The sequence below is a fragment of the Mastomys coucha genome, unplaced genomic scaffold, assembly GCF_008632895.1.
Source record: "Mastomys coucha isolate ucsf_1 unplaced genomic scaffold, UCSF_Mcou_1 pScaffold22, whole genome shotgun sequence".
In the NCBI taxonomy this organism is placed as follows: domain Eukaryota; kingdom Metazoa; phylum Chordata; class Mammalia; order Rodentia; family Muridae; genus Mastomys; species Mastomys coucha.
In genome coordinates, this window is record NW_022196905.1 from 29,901,802 (window position 1) to 29,909,493 (window position 7,692).

The 7,692-nt window shown below is 51.3% G+C and overlaps 1 long non-coding RNA gene across 1 annotated transcript; it reads right to left on the reverse strand.

Annotated features, from left to right (window-relative positions):
• Nucleotides 1-273: 273 nt before the first annotated feature.
• Nucleotides 274-3,120, reverse strand: LOC116069582. The gene is made up of 3 exons (XR_004110049.1): nucleotides 2,967-3,120; nucleotides 2,424-2,533; nucleotides 274-804 (listed from the first exon to the last, which is right to left on the reverse strand). It is a non-coding gene; the product is annotated as an uncharacterized LOC116069582 (long non-coding RNA).
• Nucleotides 3,121-7,692: the final 4,572 nt, after the last annotated feature.

The following is a 7,692-nucleotide window of genomic DNA, read 5'->3' on the forward strand; positions in this document are numbered from 1 at the left end:
AAGAGCTCTCTTGCTCTCTGGCCCTGCAATACCATTCTCCCAGGCCCTACCCATATGAATGAAGGTCTCCATAGCAGGTCTAAAGGTTTCAGCTAGCTGTGTAACCCTGGTCACTTCACTGCTCCTGTCCTGGCCTCCATGGGGACTGCAACTGGTCAGCCCCAAAAGGATCATCCATGCTTGGCTTATGGTAGAGCTCAACAAGCTGCATCTTGTGAGCCAAATTCTACTGTTCTCTTAGTTTGTAAATAAAGCATTATCAAAACAGCCATGTCCATTCATGAATCAGATACATCTATGTCCATGTTATAGCCTCATTATCAATAATTTGCTTTCCAAAACAATAAAATTGTCACCCACTCTGGAACTAAGGCTGGGTCAATCCATCCCATCTGGAAGAACTTGTGACCCTGCTCAGGGCAGTGGGGTGGTTTTGAGGGTCTCTGGGGATTTCTTCTTTACTGGTCAGTGAGAGGCAGGACTCCTTGACAACAGCAGCCATCAGCCCCTGCTTCCTGAGTGGTCACTGGTGGTGATGGGAAGGCAGATGGGACAGTGATATCCATCCTGTCACCTGCCTGGCTAAGCAAGATTCCCATGAAGGAGGCTTTTCTTTGGACACTGCTCAGCATGGGGTGGGTGTGTTGAGGCTGACTCCACATCACTCAGCATCGTTGGTGACCATGCAGCTGTCATCAAGCCCAGTCCTCGGTGCATCAGCTTCTGACAGACCTCTCAGAGAGGAGTGGCTGAATCTACATCCTGGTGCTTTCTGCTTTGTGTGTGGAAGGACGCAAGCTCAGGCTGACATAAGAAATCACAAATGAAAACACCATTGACATCTATTTGTAAAGTTGAGGAGGATAGAAGTCTGAAGCCAAGGTTGTGGTCCTTGGTTTGCATCTCCTGTCTTGCAGAAGCTGTCTTCCCATCATGCCCTGCCTCAGCATCTCTTCACGAGGAAAGCCCTACCAGGAGGGCCTTAGCCCAGGACTACATGAGAACCCAGGTCCTCCCACAGGCCAGCTTCAGAGACACCCCAGAGGGCTTCAGGCTCAAGCGTATGCATCAGCCCCCAGCAATCATGAAGAAGGGACCCGAGGAGACAGGATCCCTCCTGTGGATCTAGCATGCTGCAGACTTACTCAAATGCATAAAGCAGCTTGGACAGGACACTACCTCTGGTCCTTGCTCCTGGTTTTTTGTGACATCATATTGTCACACTACATGACCCTCAGGTTGTGACGTTGTTTCTCTCTAGAGGTGCAGGCCTTATCATCAGCCTTGAGAAGATGGGTCATCCATGATTTAAAGGCAAAGAATGGTAGATTGCATCCATCAGCAACACCCTCACCTATCTTTCTAACCACCAGCCAGCCAGCCACCCATATACCTGCCCATCCATCCATCCATCCATCCATCCATCCATCCATCCATCCAACTATCTATCCATTAACTCATAGCCTACATATGTATCATCCATCTGCTTGTCCAGCCACCCATGCATTCACCCATGTACTTATCCATACACTTACCTGCCTCTCCATCCACTCACCTACCTGTTCATCCATGTACCCATCCATCTATTCATTTCATCTATGTATCAGTTTTATTTACCTGCCATCAACTCATCCACCCACCAACCTATCTATCCACCCATCCATCCATCTGTCCATCCACCCACCCTTAGATTCATTTAACACTTAAGCAACCACTAAGGTAAAATTCTTGCCTTCCTTTACCAAGTTGATTCCCATTCTCGGATTTCCCATTTACTGCCCCATTGATGGGACAGGAGACCTCAGAATTTTGACACTGGGCTATGCATCAGACAACAGTTTCCATGCAGAGGTGCCTTGGGAACTCCCCACCTTAGAGTATGACCATCTCCATCCCACAAAGATCCTGCAGCTTCCCAGGACCCCTGCTGGCTCCCAGAGGCTGGAGATCCACAGAGAGGAGCTTTTGCTTCCTGCCCACAGCTCTGTCTGCTGGGGCCTGAAAACCGATCTTCCATAAAGGAGGGCCCAGCCAAACTCAAAATGGAAAACAGACTCTCGGCAGCTAAAGAACGGCTGGCCCAGACAGCCTGGATCAAAGGCAGGCTGGGCTGTCCAGGGCCTCAGCACGGTGTCTGGTTATCAAATTTGCACTTGGCAGAATCTCTGCTGCTCACTCTTCTGGAAGGAAGAAAGGTCCAGCCAAGTACAGGTAACCCAGTCCAGCATGGCTGGGGCTTGACCCCACCTCACAGGACACTTGCCATGTGTGCTGTCTCTGTAGCTCTGCAGAGAGTCCCTACTCTTAAATGCCTGATGACTGGCTGCCCCACACTTTATCTCCAGTCAGAGGTGTGTGCAAAGCAGCCTGGTCAGGAGGTACAGGTAACAATGCACCTCGCCATAAATATCCAGTGGACTAACCTGAGAGCTGGCATGGGGAGAACTGGATGTAGTTGTTGGAGGCTGACATCCTACTGGGTGTTTGGTGTTCTTCTTTGTTGTAGCATCTGGCTCTCTGTGCAGGGAACAAGCTAGATTCAAGAGCAGATACTATTACTATCTGGGGGTTTTAGGGATAAAAGGACCAACACTCAAGTAGAGTTTTTCCACCATAGAGAAGCCAAGAAGCATCTAAACGCAGATTGTCTTGAGCCATCAGAGAAAGGCCTGCAGCTGGCTGTGTATCAGAAAGCCTCTGCTGGCTAGGAGACTCTGTGGTACACAACAGCAATGGTTCATTGCTCACATTGTATCAGCCTGGGCCTTGGCTGGCCATGGCTGGCTTTTGTTGAGACAGCTGAGGGCATGGGCTCTGCACTGTGTGCCTGTGGTCCTCCAGCCAGCAAGTCTGAGAGCATGCTCATAGGGAAAGCAGCATGGCTGTGTAAATGACTCCACTCCCACCCCCAACCCTGACACTTTCAGAAACAGCTGTGCCACTTGGGGAACAGTCATAGTACTTACATGGAGAGGAAAGGAGGTGCTGCCAGGACCCTACAAAGGCTGGGAACAGAAGAATGGGCATCAGCCTTTGGTGATAAACCTACAGAATGGTCCCATCTCCTGAGGCAGGGGCCACTGCAAAGCTCCAGGCCTGCTGCTCTTAGCTTTCCACAGAGAGACATGCTCCAACCCCACTGCCCACTCTCCTGCAGGGTCACAATGCCATCTGTCTCCCTGTACAGGTGTCCTGGCACAGTTGCTTGCTCCCACTGTGTCTGCTGCCCATACAGGGTAGGGTGAGCACTGGCCCTTCTAGCTCCTGGCGACTGGCCTTGAAGAGTAGAGGGTCTGACTCTAAGGCCCTGTGGCCCAGCCCCCATGGCTAACTGATGCTCGGTGAGTATCTGCCGATCCAACCCTGTGACAGCTTCAGCAGCAAGAGCGATGGCAGCGCCGGGGCTTTGCCCTCCCAGGGCCGGCCTCGTCCATTATCAGCTTCAGGTTCTTGTCATCACACGCCAGGCGCAAATCGGAATCAAATGTGGCGCCTGCGTGGCAAAGCCCTCCTCTTCGCCCTTGCACAAAAGCTGGGGGCTGGGGGCAAAGTCCTGCCAGGTCAACTTGAAAGGGAAGGAGAGACAGCGAGGGAGGAGCTGGGGCCCGATGATTCTAGAGACTTTGGTTTTCATTTTCCCTCCTGGCTCCTTGGGCTCCAGGAGCGGACAGGGCCGAATCCCACAAGAAAGCCAGCTCCGGTCAGGCCTAAGCGAAGCCACGTGTCTTTGTAGCCCTTCAGACATTTTGAAATGTTTCTCAAGCATCAGTGGTCCCCCCCCCCCAAAACTCCTGAATGTATCAGTGGAGGGCTCCCCCACTGGGCCCAGTAGTGAGTGTCAGTCTATACCCCAGCAGCTACTCCATGCCTCTGGTGGGGCCATGTTTACGTGGGCATCTTAGGGTTGGTGTTGCCTAGCAACCACCCACTTCTTTCGGTCCCTTAAATATTCTCAGCCACTAGGAGGACAGGAGGCCACTGTTTTACAGAGGTGGCTAGGAGGTTCCACTCAGATCCTCTGTGACCTGGGCCCCACACACAACACTTGTGGTCACTCTGGCTTCTATCCTGGTTTCCTAGCCCAGTCACCTCTCTAGTCCTATTTAGACCTTACCACAGGCTGCCTTTGATTTGCAGGACTCCACTCCTGGAGTGGAATATCAAGATGGGCTGTCCTTCTTACCCACAGACCTAGGATTCCCCCAACCCCTCCAGAACTTATGTGATCCAGGACAGCTTGAATCTGCAAGCTCTTCCCTCATGCCTTCCACCTAAAGAAAAACCTGTGTGGTCCTCATGGCTGCATGATGCCTGAAGCCTGCATCTTCCTGTCAGGTTTGAGTCCCCATGGAGGTGAGAAGGAGGGAGGAGCTAAGTCAGTATCCCCAGGGGGGGTGTTCCTTTCCTCATTTCTCCATCTCTTACTGGGTCAAGACCAGATGGATCAGGGCTACTAACCACTGCCCCACACTGCTCTTCTCTCTACCACCCGCATCCACTCTTTCCTCCTCTATCATCTTGAGTGAACATCTGACCCCATGGGTGGCTTAAGACACAGATGCCCCTTGCTGGTAGCATCTCCCATGGGTCTTCAGAGGATCAAAAAGAAGGACCAATGACCTCAGCTATCCTCTGGGACCTGGGTGAGGATATGCTGGGAACAGTGGTAGCTGGCCTCAGCAAAAGAACTGCCAAAGAAGGCTCCAGGAGGCAAGGTCCCTGAATCATTAACTAGAGCCCACCAGGCTGTGGAAAGAGGCTCATGTGAGGAAACCAAGGCCAGTTACTAAACCTACCTAGGGTGCCAAGGGAGGGTCTGGGTAGGGACTGTGTCCCTGACTCACTAGTTAAGTGAGGATTGATCTTTGAATACGGAATGTTCCCTAAAGTCCCACATACAAAAAGGCATGGTCCCCACCCGAACACTAGAAAGTGTCAATTCTTTCCCCTTTTCTTTCTCATGTATTTTTTTTTATTACATGTGTGAGTGTTTTGTTAGCATTATGTATGTACAGCGTGTGTGCACAGCATCCTGAGCAGAGGGTGCAGAGGGAGCAGACGTTGGAGCCAGTCCTTGAAAGGAACAGAACTAGACTGCACCTTGCCCCACATCTGGTGGGAGCCCCTGGGGACTTAGCAATGTGGACATGAGACATCATCTGACTTGAGTTATAGAAGTCTTCTGGGTAAGGACAGGGGCAGGGAGGTAGGGTGGGAGTATGTGGCAGTGGTCCGAGAAAGATCTCCACCTGGAAGAGAAGGCTCACAGAAACCAGGCAATGCCAAGAGTGGTCCCCACAGAACCTCTGTTGGATACATACTGTCTTCTCAGGGTCACATCTCGGTTGTCTAGGGATGTGACTGGCTGGCAGTCATTGATGAGACCAGATCTGAACTCCTGAGGAGGAGTAAAGATCCTTACAAGACAGCATGTGTGTTTGTTGTGATTTGTGGGGGGTTCAAAGGTACCCTGCTTTCCTGTGGCCCTTCCATGTATAGATGTATAGGGGAAACAGTACAGGGCAGCTTCCCAGGATCGACTGCAGTGCTGGAGAAAGGCTGTGGCCTGAGAGGGGCCAGACACCAGAGTCACACTTTACAAAGTAGCCAGGGGCCAAGGAAGAGCTCAATAGATAAAATGCTTATCTACAAGTATGAGGATCAAGGGTTTGGATTCCCCCAGAACCCATGTAAAAACCAGGCAGGTGTGGGGAATGCCTCTAGCTCCAGTACTCTGAAGATAGATAGAGAACCCACAGGGCAAGCTGGCTAGTGAGACTAGCTGGAATTTACAAGTCTATGGTCAGCAAGAGATTCAGTCTCAATAAATGGAGTGGAAAATAATTAAGGAAGACATTTGACATCAACCCCAGGTCTATACACACACACACACACACACACACACACACACACACACACACACACACACCTGTGTGTATATGTGCACCTACATACATTTAGACACTCATGCACATCACACACACACACACACACACACACACACACACACACACACACACACCAGCAGAATAGTAGCCAGACATGGTGGTACCACCTCAGCACTTGGGAATCTGAGGCAGGAAAACATTGTGAGTTGAAGGTCAGCTTACCCACTATACCCAACCTCAAACAAACCCAGATGTCAGGCAGCAAAGTCACCTTGCTGTCCAATGGCCCAGTGTAAAGAGCTTCCTGAGACACAGTGGATAATAAGAAGAAGAGAATGGAGGGAGGGTAGTCAGGAGACTCCCAAACTTGAGCTCTGAGCTCTGCCCCAGCAGTTCCTAGAGACAGAAGTCCCTGGAAGATGGGACAAATCTCATTCATTCCTACTCTTCACACTCTCCATGGGTCACATCCGTGGCTGCCATTCAGACAAGTGAGGATGGCAGCCTCAGTGAAGGGTGGAACTAGCAGAGACCCAGCAAGAACAAGGACCACAGAGGACAAGGGCCCATGCAGAAGGAGATGCATGGCTGGCTCAGCACCCCGGACAGCTCCCGTCCTTCAGCTGGAGACAGCGGAGGCCTGAGCTAGGAACTCTGAAGCAAAGAGCCTCCTGACACAGAGGTGACTCAGCTCAGGCTCAGCATGGCCAGCAGGGACCAGTCAGGGCTCCTTCTCCCAGAGATCTGGATCCAGGAAGTCACAGCACATCTCTATGCAACCCTGGCTCCCTACAGTTGTGACCCAGTCAGTTTTTTCTGCTTTCCTCCCCTGCCTAGCCTCCTCCAGAAGCAGATGAGGATCAAGATGGGAGAGTAGGTTCTACCTCTCTGAGCCAGGCTTACTAAACCACAAAGCAGGCCCGACAACACCCAAGTCACCCTGTCTCCATGAAGAGGCTTCAAGCTACTCTCTCCCTCAATCCCTCACCTCTGCCTCTTGATTGTTACCCAAGATGATCCCAGCAGAAGAAGGACAATACCTGCCTCCATCCTCCTTGCTCATCCTAGCATGGGCCTGACATGTGGGAGGGGTTTGGACCTGAATGTGTGCCCTTCTCAGTCCCTTGACTGTCATGATGTTCTTTTCCCAGAAAAGCTTCTAGGTTTAAGCAACGCCTCTTCTCAGTGACAAGCCAGGGGCTGCCAGTAAGAAACATTCAGTGCATCCAGTGAGCACTCAGGTAGGAGCCAAGTGTGGCTGCTCCAGCCCTCACAGTCAATTGATTGCTAGCAGGTTGTTCCTGGAATCGGGGACGCAAAGAATTTTTTTAAGCTTACTCCTTGTCTGTCCCTGTCCACAGCCCACTCAGCTGCCTGTTGCGTCTCTCTCTCTCTCTCTCTCTCTCTCTCTCTCTCTCTCTCTCTCTCTCTCTCTCTCTCTCTGTGTGTGTGTGTGTGTGTGTGTGTGTCTGTCTGTCTCTCTCTCTGTCTCTGTCTTTCTGTCTCTCTCCTCTCCCTCCTCTCCTCTTCTCTCTCTGTCTCTCTCTCAGCCTCTCTCTGTCTCTCTGTCTGTCTCTGTCTCTCTCTGTGTCTGTCTGTCTCTCTCTCTGCCTGTCTTTCTGTCTCTCTCCTCTCCTTCCTCTCCTCTCCTCTCTCTTTGTCTTTCTCTCAGTCTCTCTCTCTGTCTTTCTGTCTCTCTCCTCTCCCTCCTCTCATCTTTCTCTGTCTCTGTCTCTGTCTGTCTCTGTCTGTCTGTCTCTGTCTCTCTGTCTCTGTCTCTCTGTCTCTCTTTGTCTCTCTCTCT